Below are 18,626 nucleotides of genomic sequence, written 5' to 3' on the forward strand. Positions count from 1 at the left end.
TCAATAATAAATCAAAATTAAGGTTGATAAATTGGAGCCATTCATTTGAGTGAGTCCCTAACATGAAATAATTGAGAAGAAACTCTCTCTAATGCTCCAGCAGAAAATATCACTTTTACCTCTCCAGCAGTTGCACTGGATTATGATTCAATCTCTCCCCACTTTTTTTAAAAACACTTCGGCAATTTCCATTTCCACCTTTGCGTCTAGATTTCACAAATCTGTTTGTGATGTTAAAGCTTGTTGCATATCTGCTCTAGGCTTTCATTTAAACATAGGATCAAGTTCAGCAGCACCCCTGGACTTATACAGCATTGGCAGCACCCCTGGAGAATTGCAAAGCACAGCAGACAGGCAACAGCACCCCTGGACTTAAATGTCAGTAGGGCAGCACCCCTGGACTGATAGGGCAGAGGGGTAGCAACCCACATAGGGCATCACCCCTGGAATGATGTGGCAAAGAAAAAACGTGCAAGATGGAATTTTCCTTGGACCCTCCCACCCACCCTTATGTTGTATAAACAGGACATGCACACTTTAACAAACCAATTATTTTAGTGGCAGGGTCTGCCACATGACTATGGCTGAAATGATTGGTATGTTTGGACCCCCTCCAAAAAAAGAGCAATTAATCTCTCCTTGTACAAACTGGCTCTGCAGTGGCAAGATGTTGTCCTCATCCCCAGATTTCCCCCCCCCCCCACTCTTCCCTTTAGTGTTTGAATCCTCATCCTCACAGAGAATAATATTCAAACAAAACCACATCATTTAGGTGTCAGTGGACTGCTTACGCTATTACCCAACATTTCTGAACTTGACAATGACTTATGATGAATGCACTGCAGGTGACGTATAAGGGTGGATGTTTCTAGGTGGTTAATGTCTTTACACCTACTTATTATGGATTGACAAAGGCAACAGATGGCTTGACACCTGTTGTCCGGATTTGTGGAGAAATAATTCCACACAGAAGAGGTGGCTTTTTTGTTTTTTTGCCCAGGCATGACAATAGGCTTTTTAATCCCATGGCTAACAACTGTCTCCACTTGTGCATTATTTTAAAAACAACATCACCATCAGAATCCTCATCGTCAACTTCCTCCCATATCCTCCTCATCTTGTTGTACTTCTACAGTGAAATCGTCAATCTCAATATCAGCAACTGGACTGGCGGTGCTCCTCCCAGTACTTGCAGGAGGCGTGCAAATGGTGGTAGGAGCCTCCTCTTCCCATACAGTGTTGTGACGGTCAGACCTAAACATCGCAACCGCAGACAGTGCCAACACCCCTGTATTTTCACAACATCCCTGTAACTCTACAGCATACAAGACAAGGCCAGTGTACATTTATTTTCATTGCACCCCTGAATTTTTACAGCATACAAGATGGGGCCAGTGTACATTGATTTTCACTGCAACCTAGAATTATTACAGCATACAAGACAGCGCCAGTGTACATTTATTTTTTGCTGCACCCCTGACTCTTTACAGCATACAAGAAAGAGCCAGTGTACATTGATTTTCACTGCACCCTAGAATTATTACAGCATACAAGACAGGGCCAGTGTACATTGATTTTCACTGCACTTCTGAATTTTTACAGCATACAAGACAGGACCAGTGTACTTTGATTTTCACTGCACCCTAGAATTTTTGCAACATACAGGGCCAGTGTAATTTTTTTAACAGCAGCACCCCTATATTTTAAAGCATACAGGAGCAGTGTGCTTTTAATTATTAACAACTGCACCCCTGAATTTTTACAACATACTGGGCCAGTGTAATGTTATTTTAACAGCAGCACCCCTATATTTTACAGCATACAGGACCAGTGTGCTTTTAATTTTTAACAACTGCACCCCTGCATTTTACAACATACAGGGCCAGTGTAATGCTGTTTTAACAGCAGCACCCCTATATTTTACAGCATGCAGGAGCAGTGTGCTTTTAATTTTTAACAACTGCACCCCTGAATTTTTACAATATAGAGGGACAGCAGCACCCCTATATTTTACAGCATGCAGGAGCAGTGTGCTTTTAATTTTTAACAACTGCACCCCCAAAAATTTACAACATACAGGGCCAGCAGCACCCCTATATTTTACAGCATACAGGAGCAGTCTGCTTTTAATTTTTAACAACTGCACCCCTGAATTTTTACAGCATACAGGGCCAGCAGCACCCCTATATTTTACAGCATTCAGGAGAACAGTGCCCCTGCACCCTATACAACACAGTGACAACCAGGACAGCAACACCCATGTACAGCTGCAGCACCCGGACGTAACAGCACATGAAACACCAGTGACAGCCCCACTCTCCAAGTCCAGAGTGAAAATGGCGGCGACGCGCGGCTGTTTATATGAGATCCAAAACCAGCGAGAATCTGACAATGGGATGATGACGTTTTGCCTCATTTTGGTTTCCGAGTCTGGCAGGAAGTACCGGATCCTGGCTCGGACCGGGATTTTTTTTTGGGGGGGAGAATCGGTTCTTAGGGAACCAAACCCGCTCATCTCTAGTTTTCATACCTGCATTTATCTTGTTTCCCATGTATGGCTACATTTAAGTATTACCTGTCTATCTCTACAGTTTAGAGTTGAAGAATACTGTAGCACATTCAAAGTTAATAATAATGATAAATGTGCAAATATGCGATGCAGCTAGTTGGTCCAGGAAGTCTAAGAACTCCAAAGCACCAATAATGCTACTTGTAGCCACAATGATATTATCATATAAATCTGTAATGCCACCATCTCTAATAAAATGTACTGGATTTTACTGTAAAGAAAGCGTACATAGGCGCATACTGTATGTAACCGCCTGCGAGTTGCAGGTACTGGTGCTGTTTCAGCTATTTAGCCCTTAGACTTACAGGAACAGTGATTTAAAAGTTAAAACCATGTTGGAGAGTAGTGATGTGCACCGGACATTTTTCTGGTTTTGTGTTTTGGTTTTGGATTCGGTTCCGCTACCGTGTTTTGGATTCGGACGCGTTTTGGCAAAACCTCTCTGAAATTTTTTTGTCGGATTCGGGTGTGTTTTGAATTCGGGTGTTTTTTTTACAAAAACCCCTCAAAAACAGCTTAAATCATAGAATTTGGGGGTCATTTTGATCCCATAGTATTATTAACCTCAAAAACCATAATTTCCACTCATTTCCAGTCTATTCTGAACACCTCACACCTCACAATATTATTTTTAGTCCTAAAATTTGCACCGAGGTCGCTGGATGACTAAGCTAAGCGACCCAAGTGGCCGACACAAACACCTGGCCCATCTAGGAGTAGCACTGCAGTGTCAGACAGGATGGCACTTCAAAAAAATAGTCCCCAAACAGCACATGATGCAAAGAAAAAAAGAGGCACACAAAGGTCGCTGGATGGCTGAGCTAAGCGACACAAGTGGCCGACACAAACACCTGGCCCATCTAGGAGTGGCACTGCAGTGTCAGGCAGGATGGCACTTCAAAAAAATAGTCCCCAAACAGCACATGATGCAAAGAAAAATGAAAGAAAAAAGAGGTGCAAGATGGAATTGTCCTTGGGTAATCCCACCCACCCTTATATTGTATAAACAGGACATGCACACTTTAACAAACCCATCATTTCAGCGACAGGGTCTGCCACACAACTGTGACTGAAATGACTGGTTGGTTTGGGCCCCCACCAAAAAAGCAATCAATCTCTCCTTGCACAAACTGGCTCTACAGAGGCAAGATGTCCACCTCCTCCTCATCGTCCGATTCCTCACCTCTTTCACTGTGTACATCCCCCTCCTCACAGATTATTAATTCGTCCCCACTGGAATCCACCATCTCAGGTCCCTGTGTACTTTCTGGAGGCAATTGCTGGTGAATGTCTCCACGGAGGAATTGATTATAATTCATTTTGATGAACATCATCTTCTCCACATTTTCTGGAAGTAACCTCGTACGCCGATTGCTGACAAGGTGAGCGGCTGCACTAAACACTCTTTCGGAGGACACACTGGAGGGTGGGCAACTTAGGTAAAATAATGCCAGTTTCTGCAAGGGTCTCCAAATTGCCTCTTTTTCCTGCCAGTATATGTACGGACTGTCTGATGTGCCTACTTGGATGCGGTCACTCATATAATCCTCCACCATTCTTTCAATGGTGAGAGAATCATATGCAGTGACAGTAGACAACATGTCAGTAATCGTTGGCAGGTCCTTCAGTCCGGACCAGATGTCAGCACTCGCTCCAGACTGCCATGCATCACCGCCAGCGGGTGGGCTCGGAATTCTTAGCCTTTTCTTAGCCTTTTCCTCGCTCCCCCGGTTGTGGGAGAATGTGAAGGAGGAGCTGTTGACGGGTCACGTTCCGCTTGACTTGACAATTTTCTCACCAGCAGGTCTTTGAACCTCTGCAGAGAGTGGTCCAATGTAGGTTTTAAATCTAGGATCGAGCACGGTGGCCAAAATGTAGTGCTCTGATTTCAACAGATTGACCACCCGTGAATCCTGGTTAAGCGAATTAAGGGCTCCATCCACAAGTCCCACATGCCTAGCGGAATCGCTCTGTTTTAGCTATTCCTTCAATATCTCCAGCTTCTTCTGCAAAAGCCTGATCAGGGGAATGACCTGACTCAGGCTGGCAGTGTCTGAACTGACTTCACGTGTGGCAAGTTCAAAGGGTTGCAGAACCTTGCACAACGTTGAAATCATTCTCCACTGCACTTGAGTCAGGTGCATTCCCCCTCCTTTGCCTATATCGTGGCCAGATGTATAGGCTTGAATGGCCTTTTGCTGCTCCTCCATCCTCTGAAGCATATAGAGGGTTGAATTCCACCTCGTTACCACCTCTTGCTTCAGATGATGGCAGGGCAAGTTCAGGACTGTTTGCTGGTGCTCCAGTCTTTGGCACGCGGTGGCTGAATGCCGAAAGTGGCCCTCAATTTTTTTCGGGCCACCGACAGCATCTCTTGCACGCCCCTGTCGTTTTTTAAATAATTCTGCACCACCAAATTCAATGTATGTGCAAAGCATGGGACGTGCTGGAATTTGCCCAGATGTAATGCACGCACAATATTGCTGGCGTTGTCCGATGTCACAAATCCCCAGGAGAGTCCATTTGGGGTAAGCCATTCTGCGATGATGTTCCTCAGTTTCCGTAAGAGGTTGTCAGCTGTGTGCCTCTACTGGAAAGCGGTGATACAAAGCGTAGCCTGCCTAGGAACGAGATGGTGTTTGCAAGATGCTGCTACTGGTGCTGCCGCTGCTGTTCTTGCTGCGGGAGGCAATACATCTACCCAGTGGGCTGTCACAGTCATATAGTCCTGAGTCTGCCCTGCTCCACTTGTCCACATGTCCGTGGTTAAGTGGACATTGGGTACAACTGCATTTTTTAGGACACTGGTGACTCTTTTTCTGAGGTCTGTGTACATTTTCGGTATTGCCTGCCTAGAGAAATGAAACCTAGATGGTATTTGGTACCGGGGACACAGTACCTCAATCAAGTCTGTAGTTGCCTATGAATTAACGGTGGATAACGGAAACACGTTTCTCACCGCCCAGGCTGCCAAGGCCTGAGTTATCCGCTTTGCAGCAGGATGACTGCTGTGATATTTCATCTTCCTCGCAAAGGACTGTTGGACAGTCAATTGCTTACTGGAAGTAGTACAAGTGGTCTTCCGACTTCCCCTCTGGGATGACGATCGACTCCCAGCAACAACAACAGCAGCACCAGCAGCAGGAGGTGTTACACTCAAGGATGCATCGGAGGAATCCCAGGCAGGAGAGGACTCGTCAGACTTCACAGTGACATGGCCTGCAGGACTATTGGCTTTCCTGTGTAAGGAGGAAATTGACACTGAGGGAGTTGGTGGTGTGGTTTGCAGGAGCTTGGTTACAAGAGGAAGGGATTTAGTGGTCAGTGGACTGCTTCCGCTGTCATCCAAAGTTTTTGAACTTGTCACTGACTTTTGATGAATGCGCTGCAGGTGACGTATAATGGAGGATGTTCCTTGGTGGTTAACGTCCTTACCCCTACTTATTACAGCTTGACAAAGGCAACACACGGCTTGACACCTGTTGTCCGCATTTGTGTTAAAATAATTCCACACCGAAGAGGTGATTTTTTTTGTAATTTGACAAGGCATGTCAATGGCCATATTCGTCCCACGGACAACAAATGTCTCCCCGGGTGCCTGACTTAAACAAACCACCTCACCATCAGAATCCTCCTTGTCAATTTCCTCCTCCTCGCCAGCAACACCCATATCCTCATCCTGTTGTACTTCAACAGTGACATCTTCAATTTGACTATCAGGAACTGGACTGCGGGTGCTCCTTCCAGCACTTGCAGGGGGCATGCAAATGGTGGAAGGTGCCACCTCTTCCCGTCCAGTGTTGGGAAGGTCAGGCATCGCACCCGACACAATTGGACTCTCCTTGGGGATTTGTGATTTAGAAGAACGCACAGTTCTTTGCTGTACTTTTGCCAGCTTAAGTCTTTTCATTTTTCTAGCGAGAGGATGAGTGCTTCCATCCTCATGTGAAGCTAAACCACTAGCCATGAACATAGGCCAGGGCCTCAGCCGTTCCTTGCCACTCCGTGTCGTAAATGGCATAATGGCAAGTTTACGCTTCTCCTCAGATGCTTTTAATTTTGATTTTTGGGTCATTTTACTGAACTTTTGTGTTTTGGATTTTACATGCACTCTACTATGACATTGGGCATCGGCCTTCGCAGACGACGTTGATGGCATTTCATCGTCTCGGCCATGACTAGTGGCAGCAGCTTCAGCACGAGGTGGAAGTGGATCTTGATCTTTCCCTGTTTTACCTTCCACATTTTTGTTCTCCATTTTTTAATGTCTGCAATTATATGCCAGTATCAATAGCAATGGCCTACTACTATATATACTGCGCACAACTGAAATGCACCACAGGTATGGATGGATAGTATACTTGACGACACAGAGGTAGGTAGAGCAGTGGCCTACTGTACCATACTGCTATATATTATATACTGGTGGTCAGCAAACTGTGCAAAACTGAAATGCACCACAGGTATGGATGGATAGTATACTTGATGACACAGAGGTAGGTAGAGCAGTGGCCTACTGTACCGTACTGCTATATATTATATACTGGTGGTCAGCAAACTGTGCAAAACTGAAATGCACCACAGGTATGGATGGATAGTATACTTGACGACACAGAGGTAGGTAGAGCAGTGGCCTACTGTACCGTACTGCTATATATTATATACTGGTGGTCAGCAAACTGTGCAAAACTGAAATGCACCACAGGTATGGATGGATAGTATACTTGACGACACAGAGGTAGGTAGAGCAGTGGCCTTCTGTACCGTACTCCTATATATTATATACTGGTGGTCAGCAAAATTATGCACTGTACTCCTACTATGTACTACAATGCAGCACAGATATGGAGCGTTTTTCAGGCAGAGAACGTATAATACTGGTGGTCACTGGTCAGCAAAACTCTGCACTGTACTCCTCCTATATAATACTGCTGGTCCCCAGTCCCCACAATAAAGCAGTGTGAGCACAGATATATGTAGCACACTGAGCACAGATATGGAGCGTTTTTCAGGCAGAGAACGTATAATACTGGTGGTCACTGGTGAGCAAAACTCTGCACTGTACTCCTCCTATATAATACTGCTGGTACCCAGTCCCCACAATAAAGCAGTGTGAGCACAGATATATGCAGCACACTGAGCACAGATATGGAGCGTTTTGCAGGCAGACAACGTATACTGGTGGTCACTGGTCAGCAAAACTCTGCACTGTACTCCTCCTATATAATACTGCTGGTCCCCAGTCCCCACAATAAAGCAGTGTGAGCACAGATATATGCAGCACACTGAGCACAGATATGGAGCGTTTTTCAGGCAGACAACGTATAATACTGGTGGTCACTGGTCAGCAAAACTCTGCACTGTACTCCTCCTATATAATATACTGGTGGTCCCCAGTCCCCACAATAAAGCAGTGTGAGCACAGATATATGCAGCACACTGAGCACAGGTATGGAGCGTTTTTCAGGCAGACAACGTATACTGGTGGTCACTGGTCAGCAAAACTCTGCACTGTACTCCTCCTATATAATACTGCTGGTCCCCAGTCCCCACAATAAAGCAGTGTGAGCACAGATATATGCAGCACACTGAGCACAGATATGGAGCGTTTTTCAGGCAGACAACGTATACTGGTGGTCACTGGTCAGCAAAACTCTGCACTGTACTCCTCCTATATAATACTGCTGGTCCCCAGTCCCCACAATAATGCAGTGTGAGCACAAATATATGCAGCACACTGAGCACAGATATGGAGCGTTTTTCAGGCAGACAACGTATAATACTGGTGGTCACTGGTCAGCAAAACTCTGCACTGTACTCCTCCTATATAATACTGCTGGTCCCCAGTCCCCACAATAAAGCAGTGTGAGCACAGATATATGCAGCACACTGAGCACAGATATGGAGCGTTTTTCAGGCAGAGAACATATACTGGTGGTCACTGGTCAGCAAAACTCTGCACTGTACTCCTCCTATATAATACTGCTGGTCCCCAGTCCCCACAATAAAGCAGTGTGAGCACAGATATATGCAGCACACTGAGCAGATATGGAACGTTTTTCAGGCAGAGAACGTATAATACTGGTGGTCACTGGTCAGCAAAACTCTGCACTGTACTCCTCCTATAATACTGCTGGTCCCCAGAATAAAGATCTATGCACTGCAGCACCCTGAAACAAAGTGAGAGGACGCCAGCCACGTCCTCTCACTATCATTTCCAATGCACGAGTGAAAAATGGCGGCGACGCGCTGCTCCTTATATAGAATCCGAATCTCGCGAGAATCCGACAGCGGGATGATGACGTTCGGGCGCGCTCGGGTTAACCGAGCAAGGCGGGAAGATCCTAGTCTGCCTCGGACCCGTGTAAAAAGGGTGAAGTTCGGGGGGGGTTAGGATTCCGAGGAACCGAATCCGCTCATCACTATTGGAGTGTAATACACAATTAGATTATGTACAAAATCAATCCTAATATTGTATACACCTATCTTTAATAAACATTTATTATGATACTAGGGTACCTGGTGGACTCTTGTCCCAATTTACCTTAGTTTGGCACTACTAGTCTGAAGGGGCAAAGTCAAATGGGCCCCCGGTGTTCACCAGGAATTGCTGAAAGCGGGATGGACTTCACTGCAGAGAGCTTACAGATCGCAACCAGCACAGATGAGATTAACGACAGGATAAGACTGATGAATAGATCAACTGAAGGTAATAAAGAAGTAACTGATGAGTGGCAGTATACTGAAATAGCTGATGGCAGTGAGGAAGAACGATAACAGTTCTGGAACATGGCAACACTGCAGACTTTAGTGCTAGGTGCAAGTGCTTTAGTGCACAGGAAACAGTGCAGGAGTTGATAGAAGAGTCATTAGTGCTGGAGAGATACTGATGATCAGCGTAATGAGGTGATGCTACAGGACACGTGGTGCACAGGTGACGCTACAGGACTGCAGAAGCAGTGTAGAGAGATTATTCACAGGTGATGCTTTAGGACTGTAGGAGCAGTGTAGAGAGGTTATGAACAGTTGATTCCAACTTACTGAAGGAACAGTTTGGATGAATGGAAGACTGCAACTGAGAAACTGAATAACCAGCAATGAGATTCCAGGAGGACTTACAGGAAATACTGTAGCTCTCAGACACAGAATTACAAGGAACCAGGAGCTATTGATCAACTGACCTCAGTGGGTAAGAAGAAGTTCAGGTAAAGAGGAAGTGTGCAGGAGCCATTTATACAGCCCACAACAATAATGCAGTACAAGGATTGGTAACTATCGCTCAGCCGGAGACAGAATTGGTTTGCTGCTGAAGGAGAATGAATCCAAGATGGTGGCACCCTGCCATTTCTGCTGTTACTGACTGATGCGGCCGAGAAAGAGTACCACTGGACAAGGAGAGGGGAATAGTGACAGGCTAGACCTATTAAAAAGCACCCGCAGTCTGTCATTGTGACAGCATGTAGCATCGAAAACACTATGCATTTATGATTGTTTGCATTGCATGTATAAGGGTAGACAGAACATTTTAGCATTCATTTCTGAATGGGTATAAATAAAAAATGGAAAAAAAAACCAATACAACTTAAATTGGTGTGAAAATAAATATAAATAAAGGCTAGTTATGTCTAATGACCACACAACAATCATTACTTCACCAGAATTTCGGCATGTCTACATGTCGATGTTACAATATGTCGACATGTAAAATGTCGACAGCCAGAACATGAAAACATTGTGAATGTGCACAGTTGCACGTTGACACAACATTTTCAGTGCTTATTGTCCTAACCCTAACACTGAAATGTACTGTTGACATTCTGTCTTTTGACATTTGCAATGTTAGAATTACGCCCATGTCAACATTATGAATGCCAAGATTTTCTCTATGTCGACACTCTTAATATAATTGTGGTAATAATATGTTATACTAAAACAGAAACAACACTTTTTCTATGCAATGTCACATTCTATAGCAAGGCACAGTTAGTGATGACTTAGAAGACAAAATGTTCTTTTGTGCTAACACTAAAAATATATTTGCTTTTAATAAAACAATCAGGAGCAATGGTGACATGATAATTACATTACTACTAGTGAATCTGTTAATTCAAGTTATTCTCTTTACAGCAAAAATGTGGTTAGATTATGCTTTGAGTTTTACTCATATAAAGGCTGATTCTGAGTCAGATGTTTCTGTTGTCGCTTTTCCCTATGGCCGCTGCATTTGTACTTACTTACATATGCTAATGCAATAATCTACCATAGTAAATAGTAAATCTGTGCATCTGAAAGTGCAAGTCTATCCCATCCACTGTTCTAGCATCCGCAGACACAACAGCCATCATTATTATTAGCACTTGCATCAGTCCCATGCAAGGCATCCATCGAAAACAAGCATCCTTTAACCATACACAAGATCACATAGAGGGTAAGACACGTCAGGAAACTCCTATGTCACTACCATCAGAAACAGCCACTCTGTACATCTGGATACAGCCTAGTAGATGCCCAGAAACACCTACTTTGTGTTATCTCTTTTCGCACAAGATTCACCGCACACTTACTTGTGACTTGCACATGTGTTTTGCGATTCCGATGCATGCACAGTTGGCTCAAAATGGGCTCCCATTTTCACACGTGTGTATGACTTAGAATCACCCCCATAGGCTAATTTAGAGGTGGATGCATATGTACAATACAGTATATTTCATAATAGACACGCAAAATAAAAGGCATGAAGCACTGTAAAGCAAACAACTCAAAAATAGATTTACCTAACCCAAATAATCAAGATTGTGTATATACATGTGATAGAAGTGTAGCACATTTTCAGGATGTAATTATCCTACAGCATTTGTAGCTTACCTACAATAGAAAACATGCTTTAATACACTGTTATGCAACAGTTGCAGAGCTGGATTAAGGCAGGGGCGAGAGGGGCGGCTGTCCCGGGGACCCCCACACATTAGGGGCCCCCACACCCTATGTTTTGTAGGAGTCTTCCTTTGGTGGCTCAACTGTTCAGTAACAGCGGCCGCCGAGGAGCTCCTACACAGTCAGTCTCGCGGGACAGAGAAATCCCGCGAGACAGTGACTGCAAGCCGCCGGACAGCCTGCGCTCCCTGCTGCAGTGTAAGTGAAGGGTTAGTTCTAAATCCAAGTTGGGTAAGGGACCTCTGATGTCACCAGAGGGAGGAGCCATGGCTGAACAGGGCACCCGAAATGTACCCTCGCGGCTTGCTTCGCTCGCCACGCTTCAAGCTCGGTGGCTCGCTCTACTTTGCTCACGACCAGGTTACTAAAGGTAGTAGTTGGTGGTGTGGGTAGTAGAAGAACTATCCCGCAGGCATAGCTCCTCCCCCTGGTGACTTGGATCCTCCCGCTAATGTCATAGGCCCTTTAGGCCATTTGATTCTAGCATCAGTAGCGGATTTTGCTACGGGCATGCAGGACTTCTGGAGGGTGCCGCCGCCGTCCGGAGGGCGCTGCCGCTGTAGAAAGATCCACTACTGGTGCCTCCGTGCTGTGCAGTGCGCGATGAAGTAATTGCGCACCGCACTGCATTGTGGGAGTGGCACATAGACACTAGGGGTCATAATTGACCTCTAGTGTCTATGCGGTGCTATAGGAGAGACATCATGACATCTCTCCCATAGATCAGAGGAGCGGTGCCGGCAGTAGCGGTCGGGAAGCAGGAGCGGGGATTGTAAGTATTAATTTATTTGCATTTATTTTTTAAGCAGTACAACTCTACAAGCACAACTCTACAGGGGGCACAGTACTGGGGGGCACGGCGCAACTAGGGGGCACAACTCTACAAGGGGCACAGTACTGGGGGCACGGCGCAACTAGTGAGCACAACTCTACTGGGGGCACAACTCTACAGGGGGCATAACTGACCACGCCCCTTCTCCGTGAAGCCACGCCCCTATTTTTTGCCGGGGGGGCCACAAAGTCTAGCTCTGGCCCTGTCTAGCATCTGCCGTAAGTGAAGGTATGTGAGTGTATGTGTGTGCGTTTCCGTTTTTGTGTATATGTGTATGTATGTGTGTGTGTTTGTGTGTGTGTGTGTATGTATGTGTATGAGTGCGCACGGCCCCGGGAGGGGGGGGGCGAGGTATTTGCCATCAAATCATTGGTGGGGGCCCCCATAATCTACATTGCCCTGGGACCCTACCACCCTTAATCTGGCTCTAAACAGTTGCATTTACTCAGAGGTGACACCAGGTCTGGTGACACACGGTGCGCACTCTATTCCCCCCCCCCCCACTTCGTGTGCACCAAAGCTGTGCGCTTCCAAAAAGGGGTGTGGTCTAACACAAAGGGACATGGCATTCTTAGTGAAACCCAATTACATCACTCTCCTATCAGATCCCTCCCAGAACCCCCACATGGCCCCAGTGTATGCTGGGCTGAGGAGATAAGCTGCAGCTGCTCCTGACAGGTAAGTGTGTGTGTGTGTGTGTGTGTGTGTGTGTGTGTGTGTGTGTGGGGTAGCTAGGCCCCCACTGGGCCCCTCCAATAGACCTGGGCCAGAGTAAGTAGTACCCCCCCTCTCAGCACCACTGGCTCTACTCATTCTACACTAGCCCACACCTTCTCTCACCTGCAGTGCTTCTGCTTGAAAAGAGAAATAAAAATTAAAAAAACACTTGATATGTTTACTGTATTTTACAAAGTCAGATGTATATTAAGTCCAACTGTAAATTAACATTGCTATGTAAAGATAGATACTGTGGTGTGGAAAAGAGAACCCTGGGCCTAATAGAAGAAGTCAGGGCCTCCCTCTCAACTACTCTCACATACAATCCAAAAGTACTGTACTTTGGCAACTAATACAGCCCATCAACCAGTGGCGTAAATCTATAATGGGTGCAAGGTGTGTGGTCCACACAGCATACCCTGCACCCATTTTTTCAATGCAACCTATCCAGAGGTCCCCACCAGCAGAGCTGCAGAAATCACCGTAAAAATGGTACGGCGGCCATTTTACCAGAAAATGGCTGCAGCACCATTTGCCCAGGCCTGTGAAAGCTCACAAGACTCTGGAACAGCACTAGGGTCTTCTAGTGTCCCTAGTGCCCGGAGTCTCTGTGCTGCCAGTTAGACAGGAAGGGGACAGACGGCAGATGCACAATGGTCCCCTCCGCTCTTAATATACCCCTGTCACCAACAAATTATAAAGGCTGCAATACAATATTGTTCACCAGCTGATTAAACAGATTCCAAATGGACCTGAATTTAGGTGTGATGCTCTCTCCTGCATGGTACTGTTCTTGGTGGTCAAGTTGTAGTAAGTGGCTTATTTCTGATGGAGAACACGTTGAAACATAAATCATCTTTTCTGCTCACTGTGTTAATTCTGTCTATCTACAGGTATCTGTCTATCAATCTATCTTTCGGACATATTTATAAAAGAATATTTGCGGGATCTTCACAAATTGTTAAGAATCTCCTGAATGTATGTACAGGAGGACAGCAGCAGATATTACAGATATTTGCTACAATGCCCCATTTTCAGTCATAAGTGCAGCCTCCATAGGTTTCTATGGGGGCTGCTTAAATGCCAAATTTACCCAGCTCTGCTTGTCTCCAATAACTAACTCCCTCTTCAGATGGCTTCAGTAGTAGGTGCTTATGTACTTCTTCCGGCAGAGTTTCCTGGAAGATGAATTGGTAGGATCCCTCCCCTTTAAGGGCCACTCACATATATACAAATACAATGGTGCAATAGCAATCACTTAACTGTTTCAGGGACAGCCTTCAATAGGAGCCCCTGTGCCTGGATGTGTAAATTGTTAAATTCAGGCGTTTCTTAATTTGTAATTGCAGTAAGAGACAATAAGAAATAATTATTAGTCTAAAACCTGATCATTAATGAATAGGCCCCTGTAAGCTTTACTAGTAGCAGTGAATAAATAAATTAAGACAAAATAAGTATCCCTGTGTGTGGAAACATACTGCAAACATTGGTAGTTGATGTCTTTAATACAAGTAAAAATTGTATTTAAGAATATCATCATGGAATTTAAGCATACAAGCACTCAATGCGCCAAGATGCTACGTTCTCGCTAACTGGAAGAGCACTGAATCCCCACCACCACCACCACTCCCCCAGAACAGACCAATTGTTATCAAACAAATATATAGTTTTGAACATAACTCAAGTGTTTTGCATGATTATCCTCTCAAATGTCATGCTACATGGTACCTCTGGCTTTAATAATATGGAGCCACAAACCTTTGCTCTCCATCTTTCTAACCTTTTCCTTGTTCAGAGGTTATCCTTACTGGAAGAGCCCAATGAGAACACTCCCCTGATTTAGCCCTTACTAACATCTCCAATTTCCCATAACCCTCCCACATACCTCCTTTACTTTTTCTACTCTTCTTACCCCACACTTCATTTTACAGAACAGTGATATTCTAGCATGTTAAAGCAGTATTGACAATATTAAAGGTCTGTCTTCTCCTTTTTTTGTAATTTTTTCCACTAAAAGTATGTTCACTTTAGAGAAAAAAAAGTTACAGTTAAGAAAAATACAAATAAAATTCAATCTAATTTTATACAAAATGACGAGAAAAATTTAATTCTTAAGATGATAACTCAAAAAGACAACATGCTCGCTCACCATATGTAAAATCCATAGCAGAATCTTATATCATTCCCACCACTGGTAGTCTGCAGTATCACACACAAAAACAGATTAAGAAAAGAAATATAATTAAACTGCCCCATTATAAAAAATAAAAAGCTTGTGGTCCCCAATGATTAGTTGAGAACATGTATGTATTCTGATAATGGCCAACTTCCATTCTATTACTCAACAATTTATCAAACTTTTTTTTTGTTATGGTTTGTTTATGTTTACTGGAAAAAGCAAAAAAAGCAAAATATCTTTGTTAAACAATAAAACAATTTCTAGAAATCAGACATTAGCTTGATAGATTTTTACATCCCTGATCTTCTAAAACCACACACTTGTGCATTCCATATTATTGCTGCCGATATCTACAATATCACTTTTCTTTTTCTAAGCTGATTACATCCAAAGGACTTAACTCATCAAGGAAAAGATCATATCCAGGATGATTATTTTATCTTGTATGCTGTACTTCCATGTAGACATGAAAAGACATACAGTAGGCATGTTATTTTCAGCAAACAAGTTCTAGTTGCCTTTTGTCATAATTAAGATCTAAGTATTTTTAAATGTATATGCAAAAATACAGTAATTTTAGTAATACAATTTACATGGATAGTTTAGTCATTTATAGTATCAAAATACAATTGTGATTTGACAACATGAAGTTTTTATTTAAAAAAAAAACCTAAAACTTTTTTTAAATAACTTCTTTAGCTAAACCTTCAAATACTTTGGGGTCTAATTACTAAGCTTTGGATGGAGATAAGGTGGACAGAGATAAAGTACCAGCCAATCAGCTCCTAACTGTCATTTTTCAAACTCAGCCTGTGACATGTCAGTTAAGAGCTGATTGGCTGGTACTTTATCTCAGTCCACTTTATCTCCATTGAAGGCTTAGTAAATAAACCTGTCTTATAAAATGCATTAGTGTAGTATCTCTGACAGTAGAAACGAGCTCCACTAACAACTATAAATAAACTAATAACAAATTTAAAACTCTAGACAATCATTCCATAGACAATGGATTTACCAATTACAGATTCTAGAAAAAGAAATACATTCAAAATAAGTGTTAATAAATAGTTTTATCAAACATTCTATACTTCATATTCGTTAGTATGTATAAATTATGTAATGCTCCTAAATAGCTACAAAATACAATTTCAGAGTTTACATGAAATATGCTAATGCCAGTTTGATTTACCAGCATCGAAAGGCAAACAAATCTTAATGATAAAGTAAGAATTCATGCTACATTTAGGCATTCCAAAAAGTGAAATCTCCTACATAAAATAATTGCTGAATGAATGGCTGTGCCAGAAACATATAATTCACATTACATTATCAAGAAGAGAGAAATAAAAATGTTCTAACCATATTACATGGGATCACTAGGCAATAAATCCAAAGACAAATCTTCTAATTTATGTCAAAATTTGTATTCCACATTCAGGATGTTTGCATGTGCAAATTGGTTTTTCCATCCCCATTGTCACGCTCCATGTTTGATTACAATCCTGTAAATTGTGTCTCTTTTCTGGATTAGAGTACCCCAGACAATGATGAATGCAGCACTGAAGTCTGTCCAGGAAAGGTTGTTTCAAAGTGTAAAAGAGCAGCGTTTGCTACGGAAGCTTACAGCTGTCTCTAGTACATATTGATGTAGGACTCACAGTATAAGCTAAGGGAGGAGTTAAAGTGTTCACATCAGCACATACAGAGTAGATTAACTGCTTCACAGACTTGTGAATGAAGATATGCAAAAAATGAGCAGGCACAAAGGGTAAATACATTGCTTTTGATATATAAGCTGTTTGCTTCTTTTTAATTACTGGTGGAAAGTAATAGGCAAACTATTATACATTATAAAATGCCATTTAATATAACAGCATGCTCAAAACAGAGTTAGAGGAAACATGTATCCAGCTACAGTATACATCTAGATACAGATACAAAGTTCTGTAGAGTCCATTCTTACCAGCCACACATTACAAAGCCTGTAACACACAGATGCAATAATTAAAGAGATGGCATAATCCAGGACTCATGCAAATGACACTGTGGCACCACATGTCTGAGTCTGTGCCCATTTGTAGTCAGCAGTGCACAGATTTGCATAGCAAGATGTCAAAATATAGATGACTCAATTTTATCTAAGGCAGATCTATGCTGAGCTGGGTGTTTCTTATGGCTTGCCACAGCTAGGCTTAGCATTAAGAATTAGGGGAGTATCCATGGGTGCAGGGTGTCCATGGGGCTCAGGTCAAGGAGGGGGCGCTGAAAAATTGTGCTGACCTTTTTACGGGTGGAGAGAACCCTTCATTTATTAACAAGCTCTTGTTTGGAACCAAAATTATAAAAATTACATTTAGGTTGGTGAACATGATATGATATTTAGCTACAACTACAAGGGGTAGAGCATTCTTAAAGATGATCCTAATGCTATGGAGTGTTGCAGAGGTTTTTAGATGTAAAAAAAAAAAGCTAGTTATTATTACCACCTCGGATATGGTGTTATTTAGTATTTATTATTGAAGCACTCCTTGTCACATGGTCCTATACTGGCAGGAGTTGCACCTATGCCATCAGTGTAACCCCCATCTTCGCATGCATGACTGTATGCACATCAGAACCTGATACAGCCCGGAGACACCGTGTGTGAGTGACCGATGTTACAGAACAGAGACTGCTGCAGTGTATAGCCTGAACATATTGCATTAACCCAGCATTTTTCAGTTACTTAATAAACCTTGTTCCACTTCCTGGTTATCTTCTATCTGTTTTGAATTGATGTTCAGTTACATACATAGCTGATATTAAGCTATATTCCCTAATTTCTACTCAAATCTTTGCTCTTTTTAGACACAGTATACAGTGTAATGTAAGCACATAATGAGGCGTGTTAAAATGATAAAGAACAACATTGTATTGCTGTGAAACGTGTTATGTGGGAATTGAAAGGGACACTTTTTAAAATAAAATTTTTTCAAGTCACCGATCGGGGGTCTGATGAAGAGTAGAGATGTGCACCGGACATTTTACGGGTTTTGTGTTTTGGTTTTGGATTCGGTTCCGCGGCCGTGTTTTGGATTCGGACGCGTTTTGGCAAAACCTCCCTGAAATTTTTTTGTCGGATTCGGGTGTGTTTTGGATTCGGGTGTTTTTTTTCAAAAAATCCTCAAAAACAGCTTAAATCATAGAATTTGGGGGTAATTTTGATCCTATAGTATTATTAACCTCAATAACCACAATTTCCACTCATTTCCAGTTCACAATTTCCACTCATTTCCACGCATTCTCCAGTCTACACCTCACACCTCACAATACTATTTTTAGTCCTAAAATTTGCACCGAGGTCACTGGATGACTAAGCAAAGCTACCCAAGAGGGCGGCACAAACACCTGGCCCA

The 18,626-nt window shown here is 43.1% G+C and overlaps 1 long non-coding RNA gene across 2 annotated transcripts in view; it reads right to left on the reverse strand.

Annotated features, from left to right (window-relative positions):
* Positions 1 to 18,626, reverse strand: part of LOC135050989 (uncharacterized) — a 148,986-nt gene that overhangs the window by 102,088 nt on the left and 28,272 nt on the right. The window contains exon 1 of one of the 2 annotated variants that reach the window (XR_010241973.1): positions 16,591 to 16,856. The exons of the other annotated variant lie outside the window; for it this stretch is intronic. This is a non-coding gene — a long non-coding RNA (uncharacterized LOC135050989). Of the gene's footprint in view, positions 1 to 16,590; positions 16,857 to 18,626 lie in introns of those variants that run through there. 2 annotated transcript variants of the gene reach the window in all.

Source organism: Pseudophryne corroboree, chromosome 2 (assembly GCF_028390025.1).
Source record: "Pseudophryne corroboree isolate aPseCor3 chromosome 2, aPseCor3.hap2, whole genome shotgun sequence".
In the NCBI taxonomy this organism is placed as follows: domain Eukaryota; kingdom Metazoa; phylum Chordata; class Amphibia; order Anura; family Myobatrachidae; genus Pseudophryne; species Pseudophryne corroboree.